This window comes from Danio rerio, chromosome 2 (genome assembly GCF_052040795.2).
Source record: "Danio rerio strain M-AB ecotype USA chromosome 2, GRCz13ab, whole genome shotgun sequence".
NCBI lineage: Eukaryota > Metazoa > Chordata > Actinopteri > Cypriniformes > Danionidae > Danio > Danio rerio.
The window spans coordinates 2,229,835-2,249,455 of NC_141022.1; the positions used below are offsets into that span (position 1 = coordinate 2,229,835).

The window sequence follows — 19,621 nt, forward strand, 5'->3', positions numbered from 1 at the left end:
AGTTAAGACATTGCAATAACAGGCTATCCTTAAAGCCATTACAAAATACTAACTGCAATCTAAAAATGCTAGATAACCCAAGGTTGGGTCAAACATGAACAAACCCAACCATTGGGTTAATAAAAAAGGTTATGTACACTTGAACAAAAAATAATAAAATGGTTGGGTTTGTATTTGACCCAACTTTGGGTTACGAAAATGTAGAATTTTTTATTGCAACGCTTGTTACTTTACTTAACTACTTCCTAAAAATTCTGGGTTGTCATAAAACAAGGTTGGGTCAAATATAGACAAACCAAACTACTGGTTCAAAAAGTGTTATAAAAGATTAATAAATAAATAAATAAATAAATAAATAAATAAACGAATGAATGTAGTTATAGCATTGCAATAACGAGTAATTTTCTAGCCAATACACAATACTAACTGCTAGTTGGGTCAGACATGAACAAACCCAAGCATTGGGTCAATAAAAATGTTATGTAAATAAAAAAAAAATTTTGACCCAACTTTGGGTTATGAAAACATAGCATTTTTAGTAAAATTAGTGTGACTTTACCTAACTATCAAAAAGTGCTGGGTTAAAACAATGTTGGGTTAGAAAGTGTAATATAAAAAATGAGCAAATGGTTGGGTTGGACAGTATTAGATTTTGACCTAACATTAGGGTAATATCCCCCAGCATTTTTAGAGTGTACTTTTCATCTTTAAAACTTAAACGGAATGTTAAAAAGTCAGAATGAATGAATGAATGAAGTTGTAACACTGTAATAGATGCTAAGTGTAAAGCCAAATGGAACAAAACTAACTACAATATAGAAATTGCTGGGTTTTCACAACTCAAGGTTGGGTCAAACATTGGCAAACCCAAACTCTACATTAAATGAAAAGGCATTTAAATGTAAATAAACAAATTAACAAAACGGTTGGGGTTGTTCATATTTACGCCCCCAGCATTTGTTAAGTGTATAGAAATGTTTGGTAAAGGCAGTGTTTTGTGAGGAAGATGTCAGGTTTTCTGTCACTCAGAATGAATGAATGAATGTGGGTATAGCATTGCAATAAAAGGGTAATTGTAAAGCCACTACACAATATTATTTAAATTAAAATGCTTTGGGTTACAACAACACAGCATTTTTAGAGTCACAATGAATGAATGAATGAAGGTTTTGCATTGCAATAACATGCTCATTATAATACCATTACACAATAGGCCCTACTAATTACACTATAATTGCTGGGTTGTAATAACCCAAGATTGGGTCACACATGGACAAACTCAACACTCAACACAAAAATACTTGTGCTGCTTATTACTTATTTAAATGAATCAAAAGAACACAATTCCTGAGTGTTTGTGGGATGACTAGATTTACTGTAATCGATTTGTATTGGGAAAATGTGAAGGAATTGTGTGGAACCCAGTATTTTTTACAGTGAACCATAAAAATGTCTGTATTTAATATATATTACAACAATAATTGGGTTGTCCATATGTAACATCTCCCCTAGCATTTTTTAAGTGAATAAAAGTGCATAAAAGCAGTGTGTGAGAGATAGAAGTCATGTTTTCTGTCACTCTCCCGGTGTTTTTGGCATTGTTGAAACAGTTGTCGGGAAAGAGACCCTCCATAATGTTTATAACCCCTCGAGTGTCCGCCAGGTGTTGCTCCGCTCCGCGCGGATCCGCTACTCCGGGCCGCGTTTTCCGGCGCGCCGCTGCAGTCAGACACGCAGCCGGCTCGACGCTCCTGTCTTTCTGCTCCCGGATCGACCTGCACTTTCCGCAGTACCAAACCAGCGGAATTTCCTCAAGTTTACCTCAAAACACTCTGCTTTTAACGGGGAGTGCGGTTAAGCGGTGTTTTCTGCGCTGCGAACGAACGCGCGTGAACCGGACGGGCCAGCGCGGCGACGGGAACGCGCGTGGCTCTGATTTAAACGGGGATTTGATCCGAGTGTTGCACGGACAACTGCTGAAGGGAGAGCAAAAAAGCATGAAATGCTGCTTTTAAATGTGAAGTCTACACTGTTTCCTCTTATTATTCCCTACTCGAGGGCCTAATGGGTTTATCTGGAGCGCGCGGAGCTGAAATCTACCTGGACGCGATGATCCAAGTCTTTGTGCGCTGATTTTTTTTAGAGGTGACTTTATAAACATTGGGTTTACATCGCGTCAGAAACATCTACTAGGACTGTTCTTCTTTAATCTGTGAGTATCATTCATATCTGCCTTTGTGCATGCTTGTTTTTTTTTATTTTAAGTCCACACAGTCTCCATTCTGGGTTTGAGAGAGCATCAAAACTGCAGTGCCTCTTTTTTTCTTCTTAAAAAAAACATCAACAGGATGGATGGAGATATCTTTGTTCGGAGTTGTTGAAGATTTAATATGGTTAAGGTGTGGGTGCGAGCAGGGTCACTCGTGCACTGTTTCAGAAATGTTGATAACACGGCTATTCATCTTAAGAGAGAATTAAGTGCCTTTTTTTCTTTAAAAAGATCAGCACGAGGGCCAGATGTGATATTCATAGGAGGCTATACATCATGCTTATCTGTCCTAGAATTATCTCAGGGAGAAATATGGAGTTCTGTGCTGTAGAAAGTAAATTTAAGAGGGCTAAACTCTGTTTGAAACAGTGCAGTTCTTCACACTGTATTTATATGAGTCAGGGAAAGAAAGAAATGAAAGTATTTACATGCATCACAACTATTTAGTTGGAAAAAATACATCTGACTGTGTCCTGTTTATTTTTTTCTGGATAAATAAGTTATTATTTTATTATTATTTATTTTATTCATTTTATATTACACATCATTTTAATGGTGATTCACAGAATACGTCCTTTAAAATGTCAGAGTTTGTTTTAGAAAATATTTATTGACATTTAAAAGACTATTTAAGTATCACATCCTTATTTTTTATTTTCTTTTAAGCCACTAGCATCTACTCTTTGTAAGTTTTTAAAATATTATTTAGTATAACAATCTGCTCCGCATATGCGAGTTCACCCCTCACAAATGTTTGTTCTTTAAATGAATATCTTCCATAGGAAGCTTTACAATATCATATTTGTGCATATACATTAGATTAATCAGAGCTGAAGCCGAATCTGGAGCTAATCTTACAAAATAACTTAAGAAAACGGTTAAAAAAGTCACTAAAAACATCCAAATTTTTATGTTAGGTAAAAATATTATACAAAAAAAGGTAAAATCAAGAATAACAAGAAATAAATTGTTGACTAAAATATAATTTTAATAATATATGTGTTTAATATATCTGTTTTGTTCAAATGCACCAAAATATATGACCTATATGCACAGAGAAATGGATAAAAATCTGTTATTTTGTACATCTGTTATGTTAAATTAACATTATTTCCCTCTTATTTTGATATTGGAAACATCATTGTATGCACTTTCATGTTTTCTGTGTACATATATACACAATAATTTTGGTGAATTTCCAAATGAAACATGAAGTCCAAAATGAATCCTCTCCCATTTGAGATTGTCATATATATATGTATATGTATATATATATGTATATATATATAGTGCTCAGCATATATGAGTTCACCCCTCACAAATATCTTTTTCTTAATTCATCTTTTCTGTAGGAAGCTTCACAATATTATATTTGTGCATATACTTTGGATTAATAAGTACTAAAGCCAAATCTGGAGCTAATCTAACTAAATAACTTCTGAAAACTGTCCAAAAACTCACCCAAAACACCCAAATTTATATGTTAATTAAAATATTAAATAAAAATTGTAAAAAGAGGAGTAATCAAGAGAAACAAAAGTATATTGTTGACTAAAATATCTTTATATCTGTTTAATAAATCTGTTTTATTCAAATGCACCAAAATATATGACCTATATTCACTGAGAATGGATAAAATTGTTATTTTATACATCTGTTATGTTAAATGAACATTTTGTCCCTCATATTTTCATATTTGAAATATCAGTGTAGACATTTTCATGTTTTCTCTGTATATAAAATCACTTTTGGCTGTTTTTCCAAATGAAATATGAAGTCCATAATGATTTATCTCCTAGTTGAGACTATATATATATATATATATATATATATATATATATATATATATATATATATATATATATATATATATATATATATATATATATATGTGTGTGTGTGTATGTATATATATATATATATATATATATATATATATATATATATATATATATATATATATATATATATATATATATATATATATATATATATAGTGTTCAGCATATATCAGTTCACCCCTTACTTTTAATTTATTATAATTCTATAGGAAGCTTATCTGTGTAATAATCTGTGTAATAAATCTGTTTTATTCAATTGCACTGAAATATATGACTTATAATAAATGAAAAAGTATTATTTTATACATCTGTTATATTAAATTAGCATTATTTCCATCATATTTTGATATTTGAAATATCAGTTTATACACTTTCATGTTTTCTGTGTACATAAAATCACTTTTGGTAATTTTTCTAAATGAATTATCTCCTATTTGAGAGCTATATATATATATATATATATATATATATATATATATATATATATATATATATATATATATATATATATATATATATTAAATAGTAAATTGCATAAATTGCAACTTCTTGTATGTAGTAGCTTTATTAAAAGAAAAATAATACAGTTGTACATCAAATACAGTTTGTCAGTCAAAAATCAGCAAAACATGCATACAATTAATCAAAAAACAAATCAGAGATCCTTCAAAATGCATGCTTTTTTTTAATTTAGCACTGTCCAGCGTAATATATTTCACATACAAAGCATTTACATATAATTCAAGACAAATAAATAGCTGTGCTTATTAGAAAATAACCTTATGCAAAAGTTTGTGAACCCCCTTTTATATATATATATATATATATATACTCTCTGGATGATTTTTCAAGGGTTTCATAAACTTTCCCCCGGCACTGTATATGATCTTTTCATTTAACAGTGTTGTTTGTTGGTGTATTTAGAAAGGAAACAGAATCTATTGTGTTTCCCGTCTTCATTGTTTGACTGTAGAAGTCCATGTTCAGCGGCTAAATTAAGATCATTTTACTCCACATGCATTATTCACCGCGCTATGAGCTCGTGTCACAATAGCTCAAGAGAGGCGCGCTCATGGAGAAGACGTTTGTCATGTGAATCTATAGATGCTACTGCTATGCACAATATTTTAGGGGTGCACGATAGTTTTAATGCAATATTTATAGTGATATAAACATAATTTGGCAAGACGACTCTATTTGGAAACAATTCATAATTCTACATAGCTCGGGCTGATTTTGTAAGATCTCGGATTTTGTGCGTCTGCATAAAAACATGCAAAATAACACCACAATATGCTAAATAAAAATAAAACACAGATGAAGTCAATAGAACAGGGGTAAATATGAAATAAGCAGTGGTTTTCTGGAGAGTCTAGCAGTATTGGAGTACAGGAATGCAGTAATCGAATGTAAAATAGCACTGTGTAGTCTTCAATGCATGCATAATTAAACACCAATATCTTTGTTAAAGCCGCATTTCTGTTATAAAGAGATTATGGTTTAAATTGACTTGAAATCTTTTAGTTAGAGCCCTTAATAAAATGCATCTGAATAAAGCGTTTAACTTGGCAATGACTCCAGTGTTTTTTGGTTCCTTATAAGCCTAACTCCGCATTTCAGATCTTGTGATGTGTCTGTTGTATCAAATATTGTGCTGCCCTACTGTGTGTATATATCGTTTCAGCATCGATATTGCAATGTGTTTGTGTGCATCTGCAATAGTCTCAGGATGGCCAGTGTTGGATTATAATTGACCAGGAGCCACAGTTCACAACACACGAGTATTGTGGAGTCACTGCGGAGTTGAAGCATAATGGAGTGAAAGATTGTTATTTGCATGCGTTTGAAGGGCTTGTGACTGTCTGAGCATGCATTTCAAGAGAGTTTATGCTTTATTTACAGGTCTTAAAAACTCGTGCAAAATAAATAAATGATAAAAATGTAGGCACAAGACAATTGTTGAAATATTGTTAAAGTGAGTTATGGCTGAACAATTTATCGATGTTGCAATGTGTGCATCTGCGATAGTCGCATCGGGATTTGAGTATTGATTAAAAGATGATGATATACTTTTGTATTATTGTTTAAAATGATTTACACCATGCTATTTTATGCTTGACAATGTTTGTGTTTGACTGCGCTGTGTATTTAGCTTCTATTTTTGCTCTGTCATACTAATATATGCTTGTAATTTATTATATTTTATGCACATGCACTGCATAAGACTTGATCGTCCCAGTAAATCTGAATGAATGAAATCTTTCCAAACAGAGCTATTCAGAACATCTGGTGAAATTATATTCAATACATCGCCACATATATTGCACCAAAGCGAAATATCGCAATGTCAGATTTTTCAATATCGTGCAGCCCAACAATAAGTGTTCGTTTACATGCAACTCTACCATTAGCTGAATTCTGTTAGGACTCTCTGGAAAATCATAAAGCACTGATTTTATTCTTCTCACTGTAATCTTTGCTCCTTTGTGTTTGTCTGTGCTTTTAATATGTTGGTTTATTGTAATTTATGGCTACAAAATCATTCCAGTTAATCTAAAACCACTGGCTGCTTTCCCCCGAATAGAGCTGTTCAAGTCATTTCTTGAAATTGCATTCATATTGTAATGTGTGTGTGTGTGTGTGTATGTATATGTGTATATATATATATATATATATATATATATATATATATATATATATATATATATATATATATATATATATATATATATATATATATATATATATATATCTATGTGGTCCCACTTTATATTAAGTGTCCTTAACTACTACTATGTACTTACATCAGAACATAAATACAAAGTACTTACTGTGTTTATAATGTATTTGAGAACACTTTTGGTGCTTTTGAGTTGGGATAGAGGTTTTGTTATGGACAGGTTTGGTGGTATGGGTAGGTTTAAGGGTGGATTAAAATGTAAGGGATGGTCAACAGTGTATTTACAAATGTAATTACAAAAGTTAATTACAGATGTAATTACATACATGTATTTAATCAAGCATACATACACAGTAAATACATGTATTTACACAATTAGTACATCGTAACAAACTATTAGTTCCTATGTAAGTACATATTAGTTAAGGCCACTTAATATAAAGTGGGACCAAATATATATATATATATATATATATATATATATATATATATATATATATATATTAGAGATGCACGATACTGGCAAAATCAGATATTGCCATTATTTTATTTTCCTGCAATAAATATTGCGTTATGAATACGCTTTCACTAGGAGTTTAACAGTATTCAGGTATACCTTACTTTACTAATGTCTCGTTTCTAGTCAAAATATCTAAACAAGGATCAAGTACAAATATTGTTTTGTTTTCACCTTCAGAATTTTTTTTTAAATTAGGTTTTTCCTTCAAATTAACTTTTTAAACTTTTGTTTTGTTGTATAAATCATATAAATTCCATATTATTCGTATTTCCAATCTTATCCTGTGGAATTTACACAAAAACCAGAAGTTTGATAAATAATTAGAAGTGAAAAGGTGTATACTCAAAATAAAATCAACTTGGGATGCACAATATATCGGTGGCAGTATTGATATCGTTCAATAAAACTATATTTTTTATGTCATCGACGAAAATTTACGCAAAAACCAGAAGTGTGATAAATAATAAAATAAATAAATAAAATCAACTTGGGATGCACACTATATCGTTGGCCATATCCATATCGTATGATAATGATAGTTTTAATGCAGGGGTGGGCAAACTCTGTCCTGTAGGGCCGGTGTCCTGCACAGTTAAGCTCCAACTCTTATCAAACACACCTGCTTATAGATTTCTATTGATCTTGAAGACACTGATTGGCATGTTCAGGTGTGATTGATTAGTGTTGGAGCTAAACTGTGCAGGACACTGGCCCTCCAGGGCCGAGTTTACCCACCGATAAATGATGTGTTATAACGTACGATTTATCGGTGGCCATATTGATATCGTACAATAAAATGATATTTTTAATGTCATCAACGGGAATTTGTGCAAAAAACAGATGTGTAATAATTAATTAGAAACATAGAAGTGATATACAGAAAAAAGGTGGATACTCGAAATAAAAATCAACTGTTTTATTTCGGCTAGAATAAAAGCAGTTCTTAATGTCTTATAGCCATTTTAAGGTCAATATTATTAGCCTCCATTAGCAATATTTGTTTTGAATTGTGTACAGAGCAAATCACTGTTATACAATGACTTGCCTAATTACCCTAACTTTACCCTAAATCATTGGTTCTCAAAGTGGGGGTCGGGACCCCCCCGAGGAGTCGCGGGACAATGAAGAAGGGTCGCCTGGTGATTTCCAAAAATTTATTTATTTGTAATAAACCATGAGAAGTTTATAGTTACTATATACTATATAGTTACTATAGTAGCTTATAGTTACTAGTTCTATTGGATTGCGACCCCTGGGCTAATTACATTATATTAAAGACACAGTAATAGCGTCAGATGCAGCAGATTAATTTTATAACACCAGGTTAAACTTTCTGACCCATTTACAGCAAACTACATACATAAAAAATTAAACCAAGAATAGACTTGGATCTATGTGTGTGTGTGTCTGTGTGTGTGCGCGTCATTGCATGCAAGGTTTCTGTATTTATAACCACCTCAGAGGATATTGGGGGTCGCGAGTCTCTGGCATTGTTGTTTTGGGGGTCGTAAGCTGAAAAGTTTGGGAACCCCTGCCCTAAACAACCTAGTCAAGCCTTTAAATGTCACTTTAAGCTGAATACTAGTGTCTTGAAGAATATCTAGTCTAATATTATGTGCTGTCAACATGGCGAAGGTAAAATAAATCAGTTACTAAATGAGTTATTAAAACTATTATGGTTAGAAACGTGTTGAATAAAATCTGCTCTAGAGTAAACAAAATTAAAGGGAAAAGTATATATATTCAGATGGGCTAATAATTCTGACTTCACCTCCAACTTAAACTATATATAATTTTGGTTAATGTTCAGTGACTTTTAGTGAGGGGTGGAAAGAGTATACTGAAAAATCATACTTAACTATTACTCGCCTAAAAATGTAGTGCGAGTAAAAGTCTCTGTTGTAAATATTACTTAATGTATGAGTAAAAAGTAGCCCTTTTAAAAGTACTCAAGAGTAGTGAGTATTACGCTGTAAAAGCTGATGTGCATTACATGTAATTTGTGCATGTGTGTGTAAACGTAACATTCTGTAGTGCATTTAGTTATTGCCCAGCAGGCACACAAGACGTTAGCATCATAAGACGTTAATATTAGGTTAGATTTAGGTTGTAATGTCAGATGACCGATGTTCGACTTCTAGCCATCATCTGAGGACGTTATTTTGATGTCCAATAATGACATCCAATGACGTTGATATTTGGTTGTTAGAAAGTGACCAAAATCCAACGTTGAGCCAACATCTTAAACCAACATCACATTGATGTCAAATACTGACATTTATTCTTCAGGTATGGCAAACAAAATCCAACGTCTGATAGACGTTATAGTGGTAACGCCCACACAACGCCAAGCTGTAACATAATTAGACGTTGATATTTGGTTGATTTTAGGTTGGCTCTTGGACACTGATGCTGGCTTGACCTTGAGTTCTGACATTTACCTGATTTTTACTTACAAACAAAATGCAACGTACTCTTGATGCTGGGGTACAACGTCAATCTGACGTCATGTTGATGTCTTGTGTCTGTTTTGTGTTTAAGGCCATTTTGGTCATCCTTTAGTAAACATCCGTCATCTTCTCATCAGTGACCTGCGTTTAAACAGTCTCTGGGTCAATGCGTGTAAAGATTTTGGACATCTTCTTGGACCCTTTTAATGCTTCCGAACAGTTTGCTCCAATTATAAATCGCCCATGTCTTGAGGTACAGTAGTTCATTGATGATTTACCTTCTATGTGAGATTTGATTGGACAGGATTTACATTAAATCTGCATAGACAGCAGGGTTTCTGCAGGGTCTTAAAAAGTCTTAAAATGTCTTAAATCTCAAAATCCAAATTTTAGGCCTTAAAAAGTCTTAAATGTTCTGAAATATTGTGTTGTTGGTCTTAAATCTTTGTTTAAACAGGTCTTAATTTTACTTTGATCTTGTATTGCAATCAAGTCTGGCGAAAACCCATACAATCCCCAACAATCATCTCAGTAAAACTTTAAACTTTTTGTTTAAAAGGGAGTTTTTAACTCTATTTATCATAATGGTTTAATTATTTTCTTTACAGTAACATTTGTTTAAATAGTCTCCACTGCTGAGGACACTGACCTGGACAGGTTGTTGTATTTAGTTTAATATAGTTTTTAAAACTTTTGTTCATTTTTTTTTTTATTTAAAAGAAAGGATACCAGTAGAGCTTGCTTGTTTTTACACAATATTTAAAATGTTTAGCTAATAAATAAAATCTAAAATATTAAATTTTTTTATTATTATTAATGTATTATTGTGTATTATAGTTTTTAAAACTTTTAAAACATTTGTTCATTTTTTTAAAATTATTTAAAAGAAAGTTTATGTTGTTTATGGATACAAGTAGAGCTTGCTTGTTTTAACACAATATTTAAAATATTTAGCTAAGAATTTATTTTATTATTAATGTATTATTGTGTTATTAAATTTATTACATTTAAACACTTTTTTATACACAAATAAAAATCTTTTCCATTTGGGCCATTTGAAAAACGGTCTAAAATGTCATTCATAATGCTCTTATAAAGTCTTAAATTTAACTCTGTGCAGAAACCCTGAGACGGGTAAAACTAAAGTAGTGACTGAAGGTTGAAGGAAAGTAGCGGAGTAAAAGTACAGAATCAGATACAGCACTAAAACGAACTCAAGGGAAAGTAAAAGCACACATTTATTAAACTACTTCGTAAAGTACAGATTCTGAGTAAAACTACTTAATTATAGTCATTTGAGTATTTGTAATTACTTTACACCACTGCTTCTAGTGCATTATTCACGCATTATTCGATATAAAAGAAAGTTGGCCATAGAAAAATAGATGATTAATAAAGTTCAGACATCAGTTCAAACTTTACTCTCTCAAAAATAAAAGGTACATTTTTGTTTCTAACAGACCCTTTAAAGCAGGGGTGTCCAAACTGTCCTGCATATTTTATTTCCAACCACAATTAAACACACCAGAACCAGCCAATCAAACTCTTTAGCTGCGCCCCAAATGGCACACTATACACTATGCACTCATGCACTATGTACTTATACACACTCAACAGTATAATAAATGTATGTAGTGTCGCCCTAAATGGTGCACTAATGTTTTTTACTAAGCGGAAAGTATACTAGAAAGCTCCAGTGAGGTGTGTTAAAGGAAGTTAGAGCTAAACTATGCAGGACACCGGCCCTCCAGGACCGAGTTTGGACACTCCTGATTTAAAGGTACATTTTTAATACCTAAATAGTACAAATCTGTACCTCATAGTACTTTAAAAGTACAACATTGTACCTTAAAGGTAATAATGTGCAGCTATAAAGTACAAAAGTGTACATTTTGAAGAGGCATGGGCGTAAATCCCGGGAGGGACGGGGGGGGACATGTCCCCTCCCATCCAAGAGTTGTCCCCCCCACCCCAAAAAAATGTATTATTTAAAATAAAAACTCTCAATTGTGAAAAATATATGTATATATAGCTAAATAATAGTCTAAGTAGAAAGAAAACCGCATTTGTCATTTAAAATGCATTTAGAAACAGTTGAGTTCCCCCTCCCCTTCCTTAGATTGGTTCGGTCCACTCCGTGCTTTCACTCATCTCACCTACTCACACACACGCACACACGTCGGGTGTGTGGCTGCGGCTGAGTTACTCCTTAAGTAAGTAAGGAGGGGGTTTTTAACCCACCTTTAAGCGATTCTCTTCAATGTAGTTAATACAGACTCTTTCATAAATTGAGAAAAACTTTGACAATAAGCATAATGACGTAGTCTCCATGCTATACTAATATTTATAGTGAAACCATTTGTAACTGCGGGGACATATCTTTATTAGTACAATTCGGCTGTATTATTTGTGTCCCCTTCAAAAAAATGATTGAAAGAAATTTTATTTTTATTGTCCCCCCACTGTTAAATCAGATTTACGCCCATGTGAAGAGGTGCCGCCCCAGTGACAGATGTTGTACACTTATTTCTGAAGTTAAAAGACCAAAATTCAAGAGAAACAAATAATTAATAACATTTAGTTGAAATGTTGTAGTTTGTATGTTTTTTTCTCAATGTTTTGCATGAGTTTAAATGTATTATCTTTCTGTTTCTAAAGATGTTCAGTGACTACAATATTATTTTAATAGATAAATCCCTTTAATAACTCTGTTTTGTTCGAATAAACCAAAATATATGACCCATATTCACTGAGAAATGCATAAAAATATTCATGTATTGTGCTCATTTATGTTGAGATATACCAAAAACTCGCTTATAATATAAAAAAAGCACAAACCGAGATCAGCGGTCTGTACGGAAACCCCGCCGTTTACATGTGGAGTGTGTGAAATGTTCAGCCGGGATGTGTGTGTGTGTGTGTGTGTGTGTGTTCTCTCTCGTTCATTTGGATTCAGAGCGTGAACTCACATGAACAAATGCGCAGTTGTGGCGCGCTGCGTTTGTTGTGCGTGTCTTTGGAGGAAGTGCCATCTCAGCTCACATCAACTCCTGCCATTTCTGGCGCTCGGTTTCCAGGCGTCCATTTACATAACAAAGTGGTCGAATCTCAATTGTGAACAAAAAAAAAAAAACTTGAGCCACCAGCAGCACCATCCCCCTCTGAGAGTCTGGCCAAACGCTTGTATCTCAGGATCTGCAGACAGTTTTGGGCTATTTCTGTGCAGAAGTTTGTAAAAAATAAATAAATAAATACATTTGGATCCCACTTAATATTACACTTTAAGAATGTTGGGTCGCACACAATCCACAGGTTGATGTTGATCTCTGCTCTGTCCACTTTAGATGTTGAAAATTGAACTCTACAGTTTAACAAAGTGACTTTTACATACATTTTAGTCATTTAAAATAATAATTTAATGTATGAGAAAAAATGTCTAGAGAAATAAGTCTGGTTTCTGTAGCGTACATACATTTACAACACCAACCCAGATTAATATAGCACTGCAAACACATTACAATTACAAATGACAATTGAATAAAATAAAATAAAAATATTATAACAATAAATACATTTTTTTTAAAACAAAATAAAAACTATATATATATATTTTTTTTTGTTTGTTTTTGTTTTATTATTTAATTTTGTTTCTAAATATGTTTGTTTATTATTATAACATTTATTTATTTATATTTAAATCAATATTTTGATTTAATAATTATTTTATTATATTATATTTTAATCAATATTGTTATTTAATAATATAGCATTTATTTATTTATATGTTAATCAATATTTTTATTTAATAGTTTTATATATTAATTAATTTATTTATATTTTAATAAATATTTTTATTTATTATTTTAAATATGTTTTTATTTATTATCATGTCACTTATTTATTTAATTATATTTTTATCAATATATATTTTTTAAATATTTTAAATATATTTTTATTTAATATCAAATTTATTTATTTCAATTTTAACCAATATTTTTATTTAATGTTTTTAATATATTTTTATTTAATATTTTATTTTATTATATTTTAATCAATATTTTTATTTAATATTTTCATATTTTTTTATTTAATATTATATAATTTATTTTTATTACATTTTAATATTATAATATTATAATTTATTATTTTAAATATATTTTTATTTCATATAATGTATTTAACTACATTTTAATCAGTATTTTTATTAAATAGTTTAAATAAATTTTGATTTAATATTATATTAATTAATTAAATTTGTTAATGGAAAAAAGTACATAGCACAAAAAAGCTGGATTTTAAAACATGTATTGTTTTAAAGGCTGAAATCCCCTTTCCATCTTTGACCCACATATTAAATATCATACCACACGTTACATTACACCAAGCAAAGGTGTAAAACAGGCTTCTTAACATCCAGAAATCCCCATCAGAGTCTGTAAAGCTTGTGTTTGTTTCTCCAACACACTGCGCTTCAAGTTTAAGTGTGTGTTGTTGTTTTTCTTGTCAAAATAAAGGTAAAGAATACCTAAATGCAGCCCGCCTGTGTTTATTATACATGTCTGTTCAGCATTCAGAGGATCGCATTACAATACTGGTTTCCTTTACCGCTATTTACCGACCCAAAAAGACTTTGTCTGTCGACAGCAATAATGGCTCAAGAAGTTGTGGAGAAAGGCTAGTCTGGTGGAAAAAGTGGTCTGGAGTGGCCGGCGTATGTGTGTGTGTGATGAGGAATGATCATCTGGAAGAGCTCAGTTCAACATTCGCTGTTCACTTCATGCATAAGGAATGCTGAGATTGATTTAATGCTTCTCGTATTGCACTTGAATGAATGTATGGATGTCACGGATTATTGGTTGCAATCATTAGGATTAAGAGCTGACCGATGTTTCCAGAATCCTCCACGTTTACTGCAACCTTTAAGTTGTGTTTAAGTCAATTAACGGACTCTGAATTAGTGAGTGAATGGAGATGGATTGGCTGTACGGCAGTCGAAGTCAGAATTATTCACCCCCCTGTGAATTTTAGTTTTTTCTTTTGTTCCGAATATTTCCCAAATGATGTTGAACAGATTCAGGAATTTTTCACAGTATATCCTATAATATTTTTTCTTCTGTAGAAAGTCTTATTTGTTTTATTTCGGCTAGAATAAAAACAGTTTTTCTTTTTTTTAGAGCCATTTTAAGGTCAATATTATTAGCCCCCTTAAGCAATATTAGTTATAAATTGTCTCCAGAACAAACCATTACTATTAGAAATGTGTTAGAAAATCCGTGTTAAACAAAAAGAAATTGGGAAAAATAAATATACAGGAGGATAATTCTGACTTCATCTGTATGTGCTAATGTTTCAGACAGAAATGATGATCTGGATTACCGGCTCTGATTTCGGCTGTCCTAGAAAGTCTTCTTGGCTCTTTCTTGTGTTACTGCTTGGACTTTATTAACAGAAGCACACACAAGACAATGATATCATGTTCTCATGTGAAAACATATAGAATTAATATATATATATTTATATATATATATATATATATATATATATATATATATATATATATATATATATATATATATATATATAATCTTTTAAATTAATATGTTTAATAGGAAGCTATACAATATTTTATTTGTGCACATACATTAGATTAGTCACTACTGAAGCCTAATCTGGAGGTAATCTAACAAAATAACTTGCGATAGTGCTCCAAAAACTAGTACAGCCACATTTATATGTTATAGAAAAATATTTAATACAAATTTAAAAAAGAGGAAAAATTAAGAAAAAGCAAAAAATTAAACATTTAGTTGAAATTTTGTAGGTTGTAATTTATTTTTGCAATATTTTGCTTGAATTTAATTATTATCCTTCAATTTCTAAATATGTTTGGTGACGAAAATATTATTTTAATAAATATCTCTGTTTAATAAATCTGTTTTGTTTAAATGCACCAAAATTCTTTGCTTATATTCACTGAGAAATGGAGGAAAATATTCATTTTCAAAATGCTGAGCACTGTGTGTGTGTGTGTGTGTGTATGTATGTATGTATGTATGTATGTATGTATGTATGTATGTATGTATGTATGTATGTATGTATGTATGTATATATATATATATATATATATATATATATATATATATATATATATATATATATATATATATATATATATATATACACACACACATACAGTTGAATAATTATTAACCCCACCCCCCGGTTTGATTTTTTTTTCTTCTTTCTTAAATATTTCCTAGATGATGCTTAACAGAGCAAGGACATTTTCACAGTGTGATAATATTTTTTTATGTTTTATTTTGGCTGTAATAAAAGCAGTTAATAATTTTTTAAACACCATTTTAAATTCAACAATATTATTATCCCCTTTAAGCTATAATTTTATTCAATAGTCTGCAGAACAAACCACTGTTATACAATGACTTGCCTAATTATCCTAACCTGCCTAATTAACCTAGTTAAGCCTTTAAATGTCACTTTAAGTGAAATATTACTCAGTAGTCAAATATTATTTACTGTCATCATGGCAAAGGTCAAATAAACCAGTTATTAGAGATGAGTTATTAAAACTACACTGTAAAAAATGTTACTTAGATCTAACTTAAAAAAAGTGAGGCAAGTGGTTGCATCGGACGTTTTAGGTTGATTCAACTTCCAGCCTTTTTTAAGTATTTTAAACACTAAAACATTGCTTAAAACAAATGCAATAAAATTAAGTTGAGCCAACTAATATTTCTAAAATTATTCAAATCAGATAAACTTACTTTTTTTGTTAAACTTAACTTACTTATACATTGCTATATGTTGACTGTACTCATTTTAATTAAGTATTATGAACTTAATGATCTAAATAAAATTAACCATGCATATGTCATTTAAAACTAATTTAATTGACTTCTGGCTGTAACCTCAGAAAATAAATCTTCGTTTCTATATTGTAAGCACAAAATACACTAGTAAAAACAGATAAATAGACTTTCCTGTCAATAACAATTAAATAAGAATGGAAAGATGGATTAAAGACCATAACATGTATTCAATATCAATCGATGTTCCTTTTAATAGTGACTACAAAATAGGCCATTAATGTGGCTACACGTACACAATACATTAATAAAAACATTAATAATACCAGATCCTATTGAGAAATCATCCAAGGCAACTCAGTGAGGAGATTTGCATATTTTGATGAAGATTTAGGATGCATAATGTCCAGTCCCACAAAGAGTCTCTAATATATCTCAAATGTATACAGTTTTGATGGATACTTGAAGTCGAGGACATCGGTAAGTCCAAACAGGAGCCATCATGCATTTGACAGGTTTGGCAAACCTCTGACAGTCCTATGATAATCCAAACTGTGTTGGGCTGATGGCAAATTTTTCCCGTGGGCAGCCGCATGCACCTCTGATTCCTCACAACTCTATTGGTAGAGACAAAAAGAAACAGGAGTTCAGGTGGTTGCTACCAAACAACATTAAATAGCTAAATACTAAATAGAAAATAACTACAAGTGAAGTTACAAAAGTGCAGTGAGAATGATGCATGGGTGAAACACCTTAGTTTATCAGTTAAAAATTACCTTAGTTAAAATTACCTAACTTCTATTTAAAAAAATAATAAAAGGTTATAGAGGTTGTGTAATTACATTATTCCAGGTGTTTTTAGTTATCAAATTTTAAAGAAAACTGTGATTTTACTCAGTGTAACAGTGCATGTCATTGTGGTTTCCTGTCAATCAAAGAATTGTTAAAATTTAGGTATTACATTTTTTGTTTATTTTGGCAACTTATAAAGCATAAGAATGTGTATTTAATTTAGATATTAAAACTGTTTGAAAATGGCTATATGAAAATTATAGAATACAAATTCTATAATTTAATTGTCATCTTCATTTTGCACCAAACTTTGCACGTCATAATACAAATTCTATTAAATAAATAAATAAATACATTGCCATTTTACACATTACATTAAGGTTTACATTAAATTTTTGCTAAAGCTACATTTAATTGACATTTAATTAATGTCACTGGCAAATGACAGTTCAGTGATTCAGTGTTATCAGTTAGCTTTATTGAAAGACTGACAGATAATAAGAAACTGCATTAGGATATTTTTATACTTTTTTTACTGTTGCACACATAAAAAAACTTCAGATATCAAATGTAAGTTAATTCTATGGAGCCCACTATTGTTTGCAATTTTACCAATGTTTTACCTGCCTGCAAATAATTATAGCTGTAGTTGTATCTAATGTTTTTCTTACCTGGATGTGAAGTTTGAAGATCCACAGGTAACAAAATCACTTTGGTATCTAAAGACCAAGAACGTGCATTTTAGAATGAGGTGCATACAATTTAAATGGTTCTGTAAACATCAATAAATGTAATTTAAGTTAAAATTAATTGTAAATCTGCAATTTATTCACTATGCAGCATTAAAAAACTTATGGACTAAATCTCTAAAACACAAACTTTAAGTTATACTTTCTCTTACGTTAAACACAAACTACTTAACTGTTGCATACGTTTCTGCATTTAATATCCATCCTTAATGTGCTGCTATAACTTAGGTGAGCTAACTTTAGCTAAGTTAGCGCTAACAAACCCCCACACCCCGACCGCCCACCAGTGACCTTGTTAATCGGTTCTGCAACGTTAGTTATACCTACTAAGTGTTTTAAAACTACTTTCACTATTTTTTCTCAATAATATCACTTTTAATCGTTAGCATAAACTAGCGTTGGTTAGCGTTAGCCAACTTAGCTTTCCATGTGAGAGCAGTCTAACTGTTAACATACCTGAGGCTACAGTACAATTTACAAAGCTAAAACCTCACCTGCCTAGCGAAGACAGCAGTTTTGCATGACTTTACAATTATCATTCGGCTAAATTAGCAACTTACCGTGTTAATCAGATCCGCTGCTGGGAGCAGTTGATGTCGACCATTGCAGAAGCTGCGTCTGCCTGCTAAATCCCGGGCAATGAAAAAGGAGTCACGCCAAACTATTAAAATCACGTTTTATGAACACCTGCCCACATCGACAGCTGCTCTAATAAATTGTCTGTGTCAACTCACTTTTATAACATTTATTCTACACAATAACCACGTACAAAAATCTAATCAAATAAACTGCATTAGTTTTATTCAAAATATACAGTTATATAAAAACTGATATATTTTAAGTAAAGAGGAAGCAAATTTTATTTTTTTGGTATAAAACAAATAAAATGAACTAGATTGCAATTATTTAAAGTAGATAGAACCAACTTTGTGAGTGTAGCACTTTTTACAGTGTATTGCTCTCCGTTAAACAGAAGTTGGGGAAAAAATAAACAGGGGGGCTAATACTTCTGACTATCTAACATTACTATCTAACAGTAATGTTAATATGCTTCATAGCCAGCGTTGAGCAAGCTGACACTATTTATTATGCAAATGTAGAAGTAAGTATGAAGCCCTCTGATTATCAGTGAGTTATATGGGTCAGAGATGAAAAGGGGTTTCAAGTATGAGAACCATAAAAGTGCAGTGCTGCTTTAAAACTTTCTCCGTTCATTAGTGTGTGTGTGTGTGTGTGTGTGTGTGTGTGTGTGTGTGTGTGTGTGTGTGTGTGTCCTGGCTATTTTTCATCAATAAATCAATTGCGTGAGTGAGTTAATGATTAAATAAATTTAAAAAAATGAATGAATGAATGGATATTAAAATGAATGAATGAAACAATAAACAAATAATTAAATAAATAATTAAATTAAATAATGAATGAATGAACGAATAGAATGAATGAATTAATTAATTAAATAAAAGGGAATGAATGATTGAATAAAAAAATGAATG

The 19,621-nt window shown here is 31.2% G+C and overlaps 1 protein-coding gene and 1 long non-coding RNA gene across 8 annotated transcripts in view; one reads left to right on the top strand and one right to left on the bottom strand.

Moving 5' to 3' along the window:
• The first annotated feature begins 1,687 nt into the window (after window positions 1-1,687).
• adgrl2b.1 (adhesion G protein-coupled receptor L2b, tandem duplicate 1) overlaps window positions 1,688-19,621 on the top strand; it is a 235,089-nt gene continuing 217,155 nt past the window's right edge. For 4 of the 7 annotated variants that reach the window (XM_087238747.1, XM_087238744.1, XM_087238745.1 and 1 more), the window contains exon 1: window positions 1,697-2,212. The gene's annotated coding sequence lies outside the window, so the exon portion shown is untranslated. 7 annotated transcript variants of the gene reach the window in all.
• Window positions 16,817-18,762, bottom strand: LOC147846177 (uncharacterized). The gene is made up of 3 exons (XR_015478095.1): window positions 18,689-18,762; window positions 18,051-18,098; window positions 16,817-17,204 (listed from the first exon to the last, which is right to left on the bottom strand). It is a non-coding gene; the product is annotated as an uncharacterized LOC147846177 (long non-coding RNA).